The sequence below is a fragment of the Mus musculus genome, chromosome 2 (genome assembly GCF_000001635.26).
Source record: "Mus musculus strain C57BL/6J chromosome 2, GRCm38.p6 C57BL/6J".
Classification (NCBI taxonomy): Eukaryota; Metazoa; Chordata; class Mammalia; order Rodentia; family Muridae; genus Mus; species Mus musculus.
Genome location: NC_000068.7, coordinates 106,792,819 through 106,810,975, shown reverse-complemented (window position 1 = coordinate 106,810,975; position 18,157 = coordinate 106,792,819). Strand labels below are relative to the sequence as shown.

At 40.9% G+C, this 18,157-nt stretch overlaps 1 protein-coding gene and 1 non-coding gene across 9 annotated transcripts in view; both read right to left on the bottom strand.

Moving 5' to 3' along the window:
• The window catches only part of Mpped2 (metallophosphoesterase domain containing 2), a 175,181-nt gene that overhangs the window by 57,386 nt on the left and 99,638 nt on the right, over positions 1–18,157 (bottom strand). The gene's annotated exons all lie outside the window — the stretch shown is intronic.
• Gm22813 lies at positions 1,518–1,641 on the bottom strand. The gene has a single exon (XR_003954191.1).

The following is an 18,157-nucleotide window of genomic DNA, read 5'->3' as shown; positions in this document are numbered from 1 at the left end:
AAACTGGGTTGGACTGCCATGTTTAATACTCTGCACATTTGAGCACAGCAACACTGAGAGTGTGCATAACAGTATGGCATATACTTTGGGTACATGTATAAGCTTCAACATTTTTACTTTACACATTGCAAAAAACAGTTACTAGGAACACCAGCCTGTGTTTTCTCCCAATCCTTTATTCTAGGAAAGCCTTTGTGTTCATCTGCCTCGGGAGTGTTTACACACAATGGTTTAAACAGAAGTTTCTAGAAACGCTGCTACCTTTTCCTTGTCTAGGTTTTGCTTTCTCTCAAGGCAAAAAGCTTGATGGATGTTGGGACAGGGAGCAAGGAGAGCGCCTCAGCAGGCTGGATGGGGATGAAGGCTGTCTACAGCCTCAAGACAGAGGTGAGAGCTTTCTGCAGGAAATGCCAGGGCTGTGGAGAAGTGAGCGTCCAGGTGGAATTCCCTGCAAGGGGCAGCTTCCTGAGCAGTAACAAGCTCTCAGCAGAAGCAGCTGTGGCACGTCTCACAAGGAAGCCAAAGCCTGTTCTCGGGGACCCTAAGGCAAGGTCAGAGAAAAGAGGCATGTCCTGCTATGGAGGGCCTGACTGATCCCCAACATGGTATGTTCCAAACAGACTGTGTAAAAGGCCCTGACCAGAGATCTGTAATCAGGAGCCGAGACCCATTACTTCTCAAGTCAAGGGTCAAGGGCTCAGACTGAAATATGCTTCAACTCTAAAAAAACAAACAAACATCCCAGTGTGTAAATACTCAAATCTGTGAGTCACACTAGCATAACACCCACACCTGCTATCCATGTTTAAATGTTTAAAAATGCAAGTTGCTGCTGCAGAATTATTGCGCACGCCTTGGGCTTTCATCAAGCCATGCAGCTGTGGCAAATTTTTGGCTAGGTTAAGAGGAGGTTAGATACATCTCCATCCCTTACCTCTGAGAGAGACTCACTGGAGCTATGACAGAATTGAGGTGAGATGGTGCAGATGCTCTTCAGAGGTGAGTTAGAACTGACCAACAACCTGTGCCCTCCAGAGTTCCCCAACCAGCCCTCACTGAAGTCAAAAGGACGCATGTGCTACCACAGTGTCTCCAGCTTGTGCACTGAAGTGCTAGAACCGTGACTCATTTGCCACATCTGCATAACACCTGGCCTATGTTTACTAAATATTTCTCTAATCCAGACTTGGTTTTATTACTTAAATAAATTTATCCTCACCCTAAACGGCAATATCCATGAAATTACAAGTCCTGCACACACCCATACACTTTTCAGCAGGCATGTAAAAATGCCAAATTACCGAAAGAAGTGTGCAACCAGGCACGGCCTAAGATTATGTCACACTCACTACCGGCACACTTGCTACAGCTCGGGAAACCCTGCACTGCACAATGGTGGCACTAGATGTTCTTCTGATTCCATTTTCTTTCTTTCTTTTCCTTTCTTTTTTTTTTTTTCTTAACCCACTTCTCTTCGATTTATGCTAAATTAAATGAAAACTAGCAAAGCGTGCTGAAAACGTTGGGTAGTACAGTGAGCCCTGTGGTTTTCTCCAGGAAGGGCTGCTCTTTCACCCCTTTGTCTAGGAGTGTATCGGCAAAGTCTTGCTTCATCAGACTCAGCCTACTTGATCCTCCAGTGATTCCATTTTCTTTCTCCTGGCTTCTAAACTGTGATTACTTACCAGTGACAATGGGTTTGAATATAAAACGTTATTCAAAGAAGGAGGAAGCTAAGCGAGAGTAGGAGAACACGAAGAAGTAACATAAAAGAAAGAAGGGTGGAGGTCATAAAGAGAAGGACAAGACGCCCAGACAAAATATCCAAACAGAAATGCTAGCAGCAGAGGGAATGCTGCGTTTGCACATGTTTGAGCAATGTAACCACACCAGGAAATCTACTCATCAAAAGGATGGTTACCTGGAGAATGGCGACATTACCTTCAGCAATTACATAATGGTAGCACAGACCTGGAAATAGGGAGCATGGCGCTCTGCTTCCCCAGGGTCCTTGCATCGCACTGATATGCAGTTGTGGCTTTTTGCCCCTATAGACATACAGCCCTGGACTTGGGGACCCTCCTTCTTAAGGGGGTCCCTCCCTCTTCTTCCTTCCTTACCCTTCTTATCATCTCAGGAAGAAATTCCTGCAAAGCTCTTCCTTTGGTCACTGATATCTCTGGGAACCAAACCCATTAAGATATTTTTGATCCTTACTCATGCTATTTTGAATGTCTGGGTCACAGGAAGGAACCGATAAAAATAGAATTACAATGCCCCTACTGCCGAAGCGGCAAGGAAGTGATTAGGATTGATGTCTGAATAAATATACACTAGCAGCTCCTGCACGTGATTGGCCTTTGGTCGGACCAAAAGAAGCGTAGGTCTTAGTGACCGCACATGTGTGCATTTGTTTCGCATGTCCCGTGTGCCTTTTTCTTAAGAGAAGACCCCCTCTTTTTAAAAAGATTAAGAATATACTAATGACCGTTCAGTGGTTAAGAGAACTTGTTCTTGCAAATGACTTAAGTTCAATTCCAAGCACCCATGTGGTGGGTCACAAAATCATTTGTAACTCCAGTTCCAGGGAAGCTGATGCCTTCTTCTGACTTCTATGGGCACTAGGCACACCCTTGTAATGTACATGTGAGCAAACCACTCATACATATAAAATAGATATGTAAAAAATAGTATAAAATGATGATAGTGATATAAAATGATGATCAATGTTCATTGAACACAGACTGACAAGTAAGGAACTTGAAAGTTGGTATGTACAAACTCATCCAGTGTCCAGAGCCAACAATCTAATGGGGGATAAATGGATACTATCCTCCTCCTCTTTTTCTTTCTCTCTTTCTTTCTTTCTTTCTTTCTTTCTTTCTTTCTTTCTTTCTTTCTTTCTTTCTTTCTTTCTCTCTCTCTCTCTCTCTCTCTCTTTCTTTCTTTCTCTCTTTCTTTCCTTTCTTTCTTTCTTTAAATAAAAAAAGCAAGTCAGAATCAGAGATGTAACTGCCATACAATAGACAGATACAAGTTAATCCCGCCTCTCCTGATAGGGTTAATATCATGGGGATTAATTAGTTTCTTTGACTCTAGCCTCCAACTGCAGTGCTAGAGGTGCTTAAGAAGGGGTGGCTACCAAGATGAAATGGAAAGGCAAGTCTAGTCCTTCCCCGGGCTTGGGCTTGCAGCACTGTAAACTTCCAAGTTCAAGGTGTTGCCAGCACAGATGCCATTATCTCCACAATGGCTCCTCCTTCCACACTTTCCATTGATCAGTAGACCATCCCCACTGAACATATGAACCTGACAGTATTAAACAGACAAACTTCTAAGAAAAGAGTATGCGCTAACCCCAGGATTTCCTTCTGTGTCTGGGAAGGTGCCCAGAGAAGCCTATGTATGGACAACACTCTCAGCCTACCTTGAACCACGTCCGTCAAGTAACACCAAATACACTGTCTGCAGCCACGTCAGCTCAAAGAGTCGTGCCTGCTCGTGTGAGAATATGCTGGCTCTCTCTGCACCTGAATTCTTTTATCCATCTCTTGTCATCATTCTATCCACTTTTAGTTTAGCATATTCTCTTATGCTTTTTAAATTATCATTTCACACTTAAAATTATGAAAGGATGGTCCACCATGACAGTGGACAGCCATGTAGACAGTTCATGATAAACAAGAGGCCATGATCCCATTTCTTTAGTCCTTTTCTCTCTGCCTTTTATTTTCCCTATTATTAATTTGCAGGGCTCTGGATCAAACCCAGGGCTTGTGTGCAGATGAGCATTCTATCAGTAACTCTGAAAAACTTCTTCCTTCACATTATCTGAGAGCCTACCGGCCCAGCATGGTCTTTCAAGCAAGCAAACTCCTTTAATAAGCACCAAACACTATCTGGAAAGTAGACATTCAATGTCTTCCTGTCACCCATAGACTTAACTCCCTGGTCCCTGTGCTCTTTGGAGCCACACCAACCGCCTCCCTTTCCTTCCACCTGAGGGCCTAATGTCTTATTTACACTGCCAGGTTCCTCTTACTCCTCATTAGCCATGTGCCCTGCAGCCCAGGACAATGGCTGCCTCTCTCTGGCTTTCTCCACCTCTTCTGCCTTCTCTTCTTTCATCATACACATTTAGGTTTCCAGTCTCTAAGATTCTCCATAAGTTAATGTCAGAGAGAAACTTTAAATGTGCTACCTATCTACAGAAGGTGTCCAGTTGCAGCCTGAGTAAATAAACATCTTTCACAACAGGCACCTTTCGAAAACCATCACCAGTACATTATCAAGTGGCAAGAATCACTTCATGCAAGTCAGCAGGACAGAAGTTCAAGTTCTCACCTGCTTTGAGCCCACAAGTCCTAAATCTCTCATTGTTAATATCTCAGCCTATCTCAAGTAAAGTAAAAACCTTAGTCCTACTACTGCAGATAACTGCAGTACTCCCACTTGCTATCCTGGCCTCCTTTCCTTCCTCAATACCCTCGTGTTAGTATGCACTGAATCTAGCATTCTTCCAAAAGGAAAAAAACAAAACAAAACAAAACAAAACAACAACAACAAAACCACGTTTCCCCAGAAGCACAGGATGCAATCCAGACAATTTCACAAAGCACTCTGACCCTGACAGCCAGCTCTTAGTCCACCACACACTGAGTTCTAGGGCCAGGCAATTGCCTACACATTCTAAGCTCTTAGCTCCTACTAGCACTGCTCTTGTCTGTGGACACACCTGAGAGATCCTCTTCCCGGTTCTTCCCAGTCTCCCTGACGCATCTCCTTCCCCACCCAAACCAGACCAGCTGCTCCCAGTGTCTGTCTCCAAAGCAATCTTACAAAATTAGCTCTTACTTCATTTGCTTATCTCCCCCTCTTTACTAAGTGTCTTACAAGGTCCCCCAGGGTCAGTGACTTGCTTCGTTCATGCCCGTGTCTCCAGCACATAGGGTTGTGTTTGACACTGCATGGAACAGGCTCTCCATAGCTAACAGCTAAATTAACCTCCGAATAAAACTCTAAACAGTGCAAGGGTACGTTTCTACCACCGAGACAGCTTCAGAAGGCTGTCTTTGGGCTGTTTATCTTTTCTCACTGGCTCTCTTTTCCTCCTAAATCCACCTGCCATGGCTTTCCGAAGGACAACAAACCCGTTTATAACATGCAACCAACAAGTTTTCTTTCAAGTTTGATAGGGCCACAGTATGAATCTTCTTAACCCTCCTTTTGAACTGTACTTGGCATACGTCTGCAGAATATGTTTAGCTTGTTTCTCTTCCATGAATGCTTGTATACATTATGCATGCATGTGCCCCATGCCCACAAAGGCCAGGAGAGTGTTGGAGTCTCTGGAGCCTGAGTTGCAGATAGTTGTGAGCCACCACATAGATGCTGGGAACTAGCTAGATCTGGCTTCTCTGCCAGAACAGTAGCTGCTCTTAAAGGCAGAGTCATCTCTATAGTCTCAAGAAATGGTTCTCGAGGGGTGGGTCTGCAAGGCTCAAAAACCAATACGTATGGGATCCAGAACTTGAGTCTAGAATCTAAGAGTTTTAAATCATGAATAGGGTTGAATTTAAAAGATTTTTTTCTTCACCTACTGAGCGAGGAGGAAACTCAGATGCATTTTCTCCCTTATTGTGTATTTTTATTTTATGTGCAATGATGTTTTGCCTGCATGTGTGTTTGTGTGACAATGTCACATCCCCAGGAACTAGAGTTACAGATAGCTGTCAGCTGCCACGTAGGTGCTGAGAATTGAACCTGGGTCCTCTTGAAGAGCAGCCAGTGCTCTTAACCACTGAGCAATCTCTTTAGTCCTTTATTGCTAATGGAAGCAATTAGACTGACTGATTTATTCTTCCTTCCTTCCTTCCTTCCTTCCTTCCTTCCTTCCTTCCTTCCTTCCTTCCTTTATCCCCTCCCTTCCTCCCTCCCTCTGTACCCCTCCTTCTGTCTTTCATTGCTGACTCCCTCCCAACCTCTTCCCTTCTTTTTCCCCTCCTCCCTTCCAAATCCTTCCAAATGGTACACCCAGACTCTTTTCCTGGGATAAATTAAAGCTAGACTAGTATGTTAGGAATTTTTTTTTGTTCTTTGTTTTGTTTTGCATGTTTTTGGATTTGATCTGTGAGTGTTTTATATAGTATCTTAGTGTCTGCTCATGGTGTAACATAGTTTCCTATAAGTTTTGTTCTCTTTCTTAGATGGTATGTTGACTATAAAGTAAGATGGGAAGTGGTCTTTCTTCTAAATAGTTGATGAAATTCATCATTAAAGATACTGTGACTTACTTTTCATAATAAAAGGTTTTGAAGTGAAATCAGTTTAATTATTATATCGAGACACTCAAATTTTGTATTTTATTTTGTGCACATCCTTTTTCCTTTTTAGTATTTTTTAAAGAAAGTTGTGCACTTACTGTAAGTTTCAAATTTTGTCAGCATAAAGTTGCTCATGAACCCCTCTTATCTTTTCAGAGTTCCAAAGCTTTGTAGTGAGAACTCCTTTCCATTCCTCATACTAATGGTTTATAGTCTTGATCAGTAAGGGCTCATCAGTTTGATTTTTTTTTTTTCAAATAACAAGTTTTAATTCTGTTACATTCTGTTTCATTGATTTCTCTTAATTTTATTCATTTCAGTTTCTTCCATGTCTTCATTTTGGATCTTGCTTGCTCTATCTTTTGGGGGGTAGAGCAGCCTTAAGTAATTGGTTTTCGTCCGTGTTTCATACTACAGAGATTAAAAACTTCAATGTAGAGAAAGGGGGAAAGGGAACCCTTATAGATTGTTAGTAGAAGTGTAAACTACTCAAACCTGTGTCAAAATCAGGTTGGGGGTTGCTCAACAAATTAAAAGTAGTTCTTCCCTATGACTGGGTTACATCACTCCTAGGTATTTACCTTAAGAATTCCTACTCACTGTATCACAGAGATAATTATACGTCAATGCTTAGTTGCAGTATTATTCATAACAGCTAATTTATGAAACTAACCTAGGCGTCCATCAACAGTGGAACATGAAAAATGTGGTTTATATACACGATAAGATATAATTCAGCCATTAAGAATAATAAAATTATATTGTTTGAATGAAAAGTGGATGTAAATGGAGATTATTATATTTAGTGAATTAAGTTGGTCTCAGAAAAATGAACATTGTCTTTTGCTCTCACTTGTGGATCTTAGATTTTATATATATATATATATAATCATGAACATAGAAGCAAGGGCTAGCAGGATGGCTCAGCAGGTAAAGGTACTTGTAATAAGCTTGGTAACCTAAATTCAATCCCTAGAGCCCATGTAGGGCTGAAGGAAAGAGCAGACTCCAGAGTTTCTCTGATCTCCATATATAGTCCATGGCACATATACCCCCTACATACATTATGCCCTTATGTACACACACACACACACACACACACACACACACACCAAAATAAATAATTACAATAATAATAAATTCAAATTTAAAGTGAAGGTAGAAACAAAACTACCTAGAGGAAGAAAGAGGGCAAGTGAAAGGGCAGGAGAAGAACAGAGACTGAGAGGTATATGGGGAAATAAGCTTGTGGTGGTTTGAATGAGAATGGACCTCAAAGGTTCTTATGTTTGAATATGTAGTCCCCTGTTGGCAGAACTGTTTGGAAAGGGTCAGGAGATGTGGCCTTGTTGAAGGATGTGTCACAGTGGGTGGGATCTGAGGTTTCAAAAGCCTAAGTCATTCCCAGTGTGCTCTCTGCATCCTGCTTATGGATTAAGATGTGAGCTCTCAGCTGTCCCTGCTGCATGCCTTTGCTCTGCCATCATGGACTCGAACCCACTGAAACTGTTAGCCCAATTAAATGCTCTTTTTTATAAGTTGCCTTGGTCATGGTTGTTAGCATTCTGTCTAAGTTCCACCACACAGTTACCTGGCAACAGGCAGGTAAACCTGACTCACTATAAAAGGGGCTGCTTGCCCCCTCCTCACTCTCCTGTTCTCTTACTCTCTTGGGCTCTTCCCTTCTCCTCCCTGTCCTCTTGCCCTTCCCCTCACCCTTTCCTCTCCACATGCTCATGGCCATGGCTAGCCTCTATTTCTCTATTCTCTCTGCCTCTCTCTGCCTTTACTACCCTCTTAACTCCCCTCCCCATGTCCTGAATAAACTCTGTCCCATACTATACTCTTGTATGGCTGGTCCCTCAGGGGGAAACACCCCCATAGAACATATCTCCTCTCTATCTTTTCATAAACACATCAATGGTGTTTTGTCATAGCAGTAGAAAAGTAACTAAAACAGTGCTCCAAGTACATTATACACATTATACACGTGTGAAAAGCTCTTTTAACCTCAGTACTATATACAATTCGCACATGCCATTTTTTCAAAAACAGGAACATTAAGTTCCCTTTCAAGTCACGCTTTATCTGTACCCCACAGATTGTAATGTGCTGCACTTTTGTATCATCCAGTTTCAAAAAGGGTCTAAAGATTTCTTCTTTGATTTAGGAGCATGCCATTTAATTTCCTAGCATTGTGGTTGGGTAGTAATTAGATCTTATTGCTATTGATTTCTAACTAAGATTAACTATACCCAATGAAAGGTCTTGGCATGATTTCAGTCTTAGGCTTACTGGGATTTATTTCATGGTCCAGCATGGTATAGACTGGGGAAAGAATCATATACATTTCAAAAGGATGTACATTCTGTAGATTCTAAGTGTTCTCCAAATACTGACTGGTTCGAGGTAATTGGTCCTGTTGTTTAGAGGCTCTATCTGCCATTTATTTATTTATTTATTTATTTATTTATTATTTTGGATATGTCTAGTTTTAAAATTAAAGAGAGAAGAATGTTGCAATCTCTTATTATGATTGTGAGACTATCTTTTTTTCTTTCAACACTGTAACTGTTTATTTTGTATATTTTAAGGTCCAAGGTTAAGCACATATGGGCTTACGATAATTGTGTCTTTTTGAGGAGCTGACTCCTGTGTTTCCATTATGAATGCCCCTCTTTACCTTTGGTAACATTCTTAGTTCTTAATTTACTCTGCCTGATAGTCACGAAGCCACTCCAGCCTTCTTGTGCTTATCACTTGTATCAATCTGTACAGTCCAATCCATTTACATCAGCCCACTTGTGTATTCTATTTAGAGTGCATCTTTATACTTGAAATGTTTTTCTAAATGTGTTTTAGCTAACATTTGTTTTCTAATAACCTTAGATAATCAATTGTCTTTTTTTATTATACCTCTTTGAATTACTTCTTTAGTGGCTGTTCTAAACATCACATTCTACATTCTTAGCAGCATTTTATAATGTATTTAAAGCTAGTTCACAGCAATTCATGCAATACCTAAAACTCTTATATTAGAATTCTGCTACTTTAATAATTTCTCCCATTTGTAATTTGTTTTAATCTTACATATTTCACAGTTTCCTTTTTCGTAGATGCTACATAATTTAACCATATTGTGCCTAAACATAGCTGGTCTATAATTTTCAGGTTTGTAGTTAACTGTACCTCTTTATATGTAAAGTAATGTGATTCATAAAGTCAGGGGACTCAATGGAGAATTACTTTTCAAATTCTTCCCTTTACTATAGTTCTCAAATCACTCTCATAGACTTCTGGTTATCACCCCATATCTTTGAAGCTGGTAATGATTTCAATAATTCTCTTGTCAAATTAGATAGCTCTGTAAACAGAGCTTCAGGTTCACTTCGTCTTTTTCTCTCTTAGCTGATAGGCTGTTGATTGCATAGGTGAATAATGTTTTCAAATACTACATATCTTCCATTCCAAAGTTTCTGGTTAGTTTTTAATTTTTTATTTTACTTATATCATTGCTAGATTTTATTCACTACAAACATAGTTCCTCTGTTCTTACTTAGTATAGTTAAAATATATGCTTTAAAATGTTGTCTGATAACCTGTTTCATCTTAAGGCTGGCTTCTGATGTTTTTTTCCTTTAAAAGAGAGTCAAATTATCCTGACTCTTTAAATATCAAACACTAGTGGGTGTTTTAAGTATCACCCATGGAGCCAGGCTGATAATTTATTTTGGTAGACAGTTAACTTGATCAGAACCAAACTCCCAACTCTACTACAGCTGAGGTGGTATTAGCTCATAATCTGCATCTGGATGCTGTCAGTCTGTCCATACATGTGGGTCCATAATTGTCAACATCACAGTTATTATCAGAATTGCCAATCCTCTTACTTGTGTCTTCCTTTATCTTCTTCCCCTTGGGGCTCTTCCTTACTTTCTGGCAGTTCTGGTTACTCTGAGCTCTTCCAAACAGCTCTTCTTGCCACAAGGAATGAATTCTGTTGGAATTTTAGCCATACCACAACTCCAGTAACTGTGGGTACTGCCAGGGCCCAGACTACAGACATGGAGCACTTCACAGCAACAGCAGCTTTCTGTAAGATCCACCCTGCCCCCCACCCGATCTCTCCAAAGGTCTGAGACAGTTATTTATGGTTAGTATTACTGCACTACCATGGATGAGTCCAGGGCCTTGCACATGCTGGGCAAGTGTTCCACTACTGAATTAGAGACACAGTCCCCCAAGTATTTAGCTTCTGTTTTCCTAGAATTTTCCATAGTTATTTGTGGAAGGCTCAATCTGTTACAAGCTTAGATTTCCGTAACTGAATGAAACAACAACAATATCATTTTTGAAGACCTCAAAACCCATAACTATAAGTTGTGTAGACAGGCGTGCACACACACACACACACACAAATACATGTGTGCCTTCTTACAAGAAACAGCTAAGGGCAAAGAACCCAGATGTCCCTCAACAGAGGAATGGATTCAGAAAATGGAGTACATTTACACAATAGAGTATTACTCAGTATTAAAAACAATAAATTCATGAAATTCTTAGGCAAATGGATGGAATTAGAAAATATCATCCTGAGTGAAGTAACCCAATCACAAAAGAACACACATGATATGCACTTACTGCTAAGTGGATATTAGCCCAGAAACTTAGAATACCCAAGATACAATTTGCAAAACACATAAAACTCAAGAAGAAGGAAGATCAAAGTGTGGATATTTTGGTCTTTCTTAGAAGGGGGGAAAAATACCCATGGGAGGAGTTGCAAAGACAATGTGTGGAGCAGACAAAAAGAAAAAGAAACAGCTAAGAAAGAAAACAAAAAGACAGATTAATGTACTCTTGGGGATCGAAGGCAGAGGGACACGAGCATCTCCAGGAAAACGTCAATAAATAAAATGATTATGTCACTGTTCTAGCTCTTTGACAGTGCATGGGTTAATGAATATTCATGATATTTATTCATGAATGGACAAGTATCATAGGACCGATAATGGTTAGGCTGAGTGAGACTAACCATGACAGTTTGTCTAACTAAGAACTTGAATGATTTCCATTCTATTTAACTAAAACCAAATACAGGCTCTAAGAAATGGCCAAGGATTTATGAAACCTATATATAGGTGGAATTCTTGTACCCTCAGCTCATAGCTAATAATGAGGAAACCTTTCAACAGTGCTCTTGTCTTGAATGGGAAAACAGATAAAACCATGTGTGTGGTTTTTTTTGTTGATGTTGTTCACAACACAGACCAACATTTCAAAAAAGGAAAATGTCCTGGGGATTTGAAAAGTAAGGAGGGGCAATAATAGTAGCACATGCCTTTAATCCCTGCACTTTGTAGGCAGAGGCAGACAGATCTGAGTTCGAGGCCAACCTGTCTACCATTATCAGGCTGAGTGAGTTCTAGGAGAGCCAGGGCTAGAGAGAGAAACCCCATTTCACAAAACAACAAACAAACAAACAACAGAAAAGAAGGCAAAAAAAGAGACTAAACCTAAGAATGCACAGGCTCCTGTAGAGCAGGAGAAATGGCTACCGTGTCTGCTGATATGCACATCCCATGTCAAGGACTGTGGGACCTGTTCCCTGAGGGGACTAGACAAGTGTCCTCCACAGTCTTACTATCTCACAGGAAGCTTCATGGAACACTAGGGACTATGCCAGAGGAAGGGAGATAGATGTACTGGCCAGGGGGCTGGAAAAAGTGAGGTCATCAGAGAGTTCGTTCCCATCCCTAATTCCATGACTCCCTCTAAAAACGAAGGAGAACTCAAAGCCCTTCAAAGTAAGACCTGGCTCAGACGACTGAGGCTGAAGAGCAGAAGGCTTATTGACACTCATTTGTTTGTTCGGATTAATTACACAAAATGTCAAAAGACCCCTCCAACTAACTATGGGTAAAATTTTAAGCAAAAGCAAGATATCTCCCCCTCCCCCCACCCCCGGAAATTGGAAACAGTAAGGGAAGAATAGAGAAGAATGTTACTAAAAAATACACAATAAGAGCAAACCAAAGTGTGACATGTCACAGCCCTCATCTACTTCTCAGGCTATTTATACAAATAAAAACGCACACTGAGTCTCTCCACCTGCATCCCACAGGCTTTGACTCTGAGGATGATTTCCAGAAGACAAAACTCCAAAGAAAAAGATACAACTAGCCTTTCCTCTTCGTTTTCTTATCTATGACGTTAATAAATTTTTAGTCCAGGAAATAGATGACTGGCTGTTGCTTCCACAGAATCAGATAGGAACACATTTTGAAAGCTATACTTTATAATAATGCATTAAAAAAAAAAAAAGACGGTCGAGAAATTTGTTAACTGCTCTAAAATTCAAATCTCCAACTAGCCGAACATCCCATGGGTTTAAGTAAATAGGACCTCTCTGGGGGAAGGTAATCCTAATTATGTGGCAAGCCACAGGGCATCCAAGTTTATGTCAGTAGCAGGTTCTGATAAGCGCTGCATTGAAGGAGCTAGTCTGGGCTGTTTCAAGTGTGTGTGTGTGTGGGGGGGGGGGGGGGGCTGGTGCAATGTTGGTATTTAACTGAGATCCACAGACCAGGAAAGGTCAGGCTGGACAAAGCAGTGCCTAATGAAGCTGCTAGTGTCTGGGGTGAAAGAGCCACAAAGCCTTTCAAATTAGCAGCTGAATCCTGACACTCATTAGCGATTATATATGCAAGGGTTGCATCTTAAGCCCCAGCCAATAAAACAGCCTAGACATTCTGCGTACACACAAAGGAATACAGGATGTCCAAACATAAAGAAGTAGAATCTTTTCAATGCTCTCCCCGTCACATTTTGACATCTCTCTTCCCCCTTTCTGTCTTTATTTTTAAAATGATGACAGGGCTACAGTGTGCTTACCTTCCAATTTAGCCCTAAGATAATTACCGGCATGACGAAAATGAGACTTTCATTTTTAAATTTTAATCAAGGAGAGGTCTAGTCAGAAATTGCTTCTGCTAAAATTCTGCACAAGACATAATATAGCATGTTAACTAACACAGCCAATAAATCACACTGAAGCACTTATTAAAGTATCTTACGGGACTAAATTTATCACTGATGGCAAATTTAATTTGAAAATCAGAATCTGCTCCTTGCATACACTTGATGGGGAGGGGTGCAGTTTTTTCCCAAGCAATGAATGCTAAATATACTTGCGATTTTTACTGGAAAAGTCTTTTTCCTAGAGCTTGGGACACTGGGAAAAGCCGCACATCAGACTTCTTTTGCAGTAGTGCCAGCCTCATGCACATTAGGTGAATTTTTACAAGGAGGATAATGAACATCTTATGAAGCAATTTATAACCATTGCTCCGTTAACCCACCCACTCTCCACAGGTAGGTCAGTCCTTGTCCCTTGATAATGAAGCAAATTGAGAGACAGAATTTCCCCTGTGTAGCAGGCAAAATAATTTTAAGGCATGGCAGCGTCTTTTGGCATAAGGGAAGGTGGAGAGAGGAAAGTAGGGGAAAAAAAAACCAAACTCACAAACATCATTGAGTTTTCTTATAAATTACCTAAAGCTGTGGGTAAGTATCAAAATATAATTACACTTCAAATACACAAAAACTATCTTAATAGGAAATTCCTGCTTGACGAAGTATTTCTGGGGGGACAATGTCTCATTTTCTGTTCTGGTCAACTCTACAAAGCAGTTTATTGTGGATCAGAGTTAGGTCACGTCAGTTATATCTTCTACAAACATGTCCCCTTCCTAAAACTAATCCTGCAGTTCGACACTAGAATTTTCCTGTTGCCTTTTCAAACTGCTTTCTTCCTTAACAATGCAATCACCATACAAACCCCAAATCTCACTGCCTGGTTCTGTTTAAGGCAAAGCTTGCAGCCTGAGCCACAGCTTGACAAGGAGAACATATTAAGCTCTGAATGAAAGCCCCGGAGTCCCCCAGTCAACCTGTTTTGCAGACTGATTAATAGAAACAAGCTCCAAGGACTAATCAGAAGGTGAGCCCTGTTTCACAGATTAATAGAACAAAGACATACAAGAGGAGGGGACATTATGGCACCAGAATACAAATAAGCAAAGGTAGGCACACCAGGCTCTCCACCACTGAAGTCACATCCTGTAAAGGCAGACCCAGGGTCCCCCCTTCCCAGGGTATCGCATTTAGGAATGAATTGAAAGGCAAGCCCCCAAAGACGTCTGGCTTTTATTAGCTTGCGAAGCACCTAGGTTCCGCCTTCCCGAGACTGATTTAAAAGGGAAACGCAGCTTGCAGCAGAATGATGCATAGCTCTGGGTGCTTTAAGGGGATGGCTTCGATTTCAGCAGGGCAAAGCCCAGCACTTGTTGATTAGCACAAACACTTCCAACTCCCCCATCCTTTGTAATGAGCTGTCCCACAGGTGATTTGTGAAGTGTGTGCCAGCAAATGCCCCAGACTGTATGAGCAAGCAAAGCAAAAGTCAAAATAACAGTGCATTTCCAAGTTATCCAGTGATACACACTTTACAACTACAGAATATGGCCTCCCCTGCCCCCAACTCCCTAAGAACACACAAATGTTGGGCAAAGTAGAGGAAAAAGGAAAGCCCTTCATGATAAACTCCCTACTGTCCTTGAGGTATGGTGCCTCTGTGCTTTTGACTTCTCTGTTGATATATTTCATTTTTATATTGTTAGAATCCATCTGTACGTTTTAAGTAGGTGTGTGGCTTCAAAAATGCTCATTGCTAATTAAAAGAAGCCAGATTTAACTTGGTTCTCTAATAAAGGCTATCGGTTCCTTGATGTTCAACAGCATTCAAGACGGCTCTGTGGATTGTTTTACTGGAATTGTGAACAGTTACACTGGGAAAACAGTCACTGGGCACTGAGATGCCTACAGACTTCACAATTTCTATCCTCAATGACTTTCTAATTTTTCTTCATTATTCAGAGAATTTTAGTTTCTGCAATCAAACCCTTGATAAGCCCTTACGTGATTAACACGGGGCATTATCTCTGTAAAAATGCAAAAAAAAAGAAGAAAATAAATGAGTGTAGCATTTCTACAACAAGTATGATCATTACTTTCTATAGAATGATGTTATGTTAACACAGTAAACTAGGATAGTTTCCAGAAAATCAAATTACATATGTATATATTTATATAAAGGAACCAATAACAGCATCAGTAACAACAAATAGCTTCCTCAGGTTCTGCAATCATCTGAACACATTCGTACAGACACCCAGCACATTCCAGCTAAAGAAAAAGCAAAGAGCAAAAATCCCAGGGAACTGCCAAGTTTTGTTCCTATGGTGATACCTGGCACCATTTGCTATAATTAATTAATTAATTAATTAATTATCATCATCATCATCAATAGTAGTAGTAATACTCATTGACCATCTGGAATGATAACATTCTAGAGGAGCACCATTCAAAACAGCCCTGGGGCTGGTGAGATAGTTCAGCAAGTCAAGGGCTTGAGTTCCATTCTGGACTCACATGGTGGAAAAAGAGAATAGACTCTCACAAGTTCTCTGACCTTCACACAAAGGAATAAATGAACATAGAAAGCATTGGAAACAGCTCTGTTGAGGCGCAGTCACCACACAGCATCCTAGATTGATTCTTTACTTTTTTCACTCCACTATTTTTTTCTTATGTGCAAAACAAAGATTTTTTTTTTCTGATGCCATTTTCTAAGAGTATTCGGTGCAAAACTTTGAATGAGAAATGGGGAATGGAAATTCTCTAGTGATCTTTATTCTGCTTCATCAATAACTCAGTTATCCTGTTTATTGTGACAGCAGGCAAAATCAATTCAAAGGGAAACTCTTAAATATCAATCTTCGAAGTGCTAAGTCTGTGTGGCTTACAAACTAGCCGCACCTCTACCCCCCTGATTTGCAATAAAAAACAGGGGCCAGGGCCTGGCATGGGCTCAGGGGATTAAAAAAAGCATTTGATGTGCAAGCATGAAGACCAGTGAGTGATGGATCTCCAGAGCCCACATAAAAGTGTGCAGGTTTGGTGGCTTCTGTACTCTTAGTACTCAGGAAGCTGAGACCAGTGACTTAGTGAGCTCTAGCTAGGCTCAGCAATAGATAGAGATCAAGGAAGATGCCCAATCTCTGCTGTGGGACCCATTTGCATGCCTACCAAGGAGATGTAAGCATGTACACACATGCACCAATACACATGCCCTCCCCCCCCCCCCCCACACACACACATGCAAGAACTCAGAAGCCCTAACTACAGCTTCCCCCTACTGTTGGTCTGCAGCTATCCTCCATCTAGAATCTTGGTGCCCCAGGCTACCTACCATCACCCCCAAGCACTGGGAGCCAGGGAGAGAAAATCAGAATACTGAAAGAGATTACCTTTAAGATGGGTAGAGCCCAGAATTTGAATACAAACTATATTTCAAAGTCAGGAAGGAAACAGTGGCTAGCAGTTCTTTATCCTGGTGGCAGCTGGCTGTCTCAGTTTCATGTGCATGCCAGGATATGGGTAACCAGAATCAGGAAGGCACAAAGAATCAGTGGGTGGATCTCTACCTGACTGGGCCCTTAAAAGTGCACTAGTCTTGCTTGGTCTTCAATGTCGATTTACTGTAAATTCCTATGAAATGTTAGCTCTACCTTTTCCATCTGTGGTTCACCTTGTCAACCCATCATGCCTACAGTATCTAAATTAACCAGTCAATATCACCTACTCCTCAGACACTGTCTCCGATTTTTTTTTCCACCTGGGGAGAATCTATCTTAGATTCATTTCCTGTAATCAGCTGTGATATACAGCAGATGCTTTTCTTCTAATGGCCTGTCCCCCCCCCCCTTTTTTTTTTAATGCAGCTGGCATACATGGCTATTGTTAGTCACAGTAACTATGTTTGTATTTGAACAGATAATCTATTCTAACATTTGAACAGTCCTCCATCCCGTCCCAAGTTAATGCAGGTTTTTTTCTTGGCTCATCGTCCCTGATTTGTGCAGAATCCACGCATTCTGCTATCTCAGTGGCTTGCAAATTCGCCACTAGCCTTGAGCAGGAACAGCCCTCACGGAACGGTCCACACTGAATTTACAGTCACAATCCAACATTACTTTTATCTTTCCTGGGTGAGGACACACTGCTAAGTGTTACTCATACATTGAAAATGATACTCCATTTCAGTGACCTTAAAACTGTCCCATTTGTCTTCATCTAATAGCCATCTAGTCACTCTTCCATGCTTTTGAACCAAATGCAGCCAATATACAAGGTTCCTTTCCTAAATGGCTTCCACTTACCCAGATCATAAGCAACTTGTCATGCCAGAGGAAGTGGACAATATTTACTTCTTCTTAAAACTCTCCCTCCCCCACTTTGTGTCTCTCTGTGTGTGTGTCTGTCTGTCTGTCTGACTGTCTCCCACACATTCACAGAGGGGTAAGCATTTTATTGAATTAAATTTCCTATTTATCTCCTTTGACCATCTACAAACAAACAAACAAACAAAAAATAACACCAGCCATCACAGAACTAAAAACTCTCAGTTTGGGGAAGAACCCTATACTTTATTTATCATTTAATGAGTACCAGGAGGTTGACAAACACAATCTCTTATAAATCCCATGAAGACTACAGGACAGGCAAAGAATAAAAAGCTACGGGACCACACAGACTGGAGTCTGACTTTTGGGATTTCCCGTCCTTTGTGAAGTGAGGATCACTAGGTGAATTATTTAACGTCTCTAATGCTCAGTCTTGTAGTTTTTTTCAAGGGGCAGTGATAATGGCACATCTATAGAGACATGACCAAGTTTAAACCCATGCTATACAAAGTACGGACATGTAGGTGA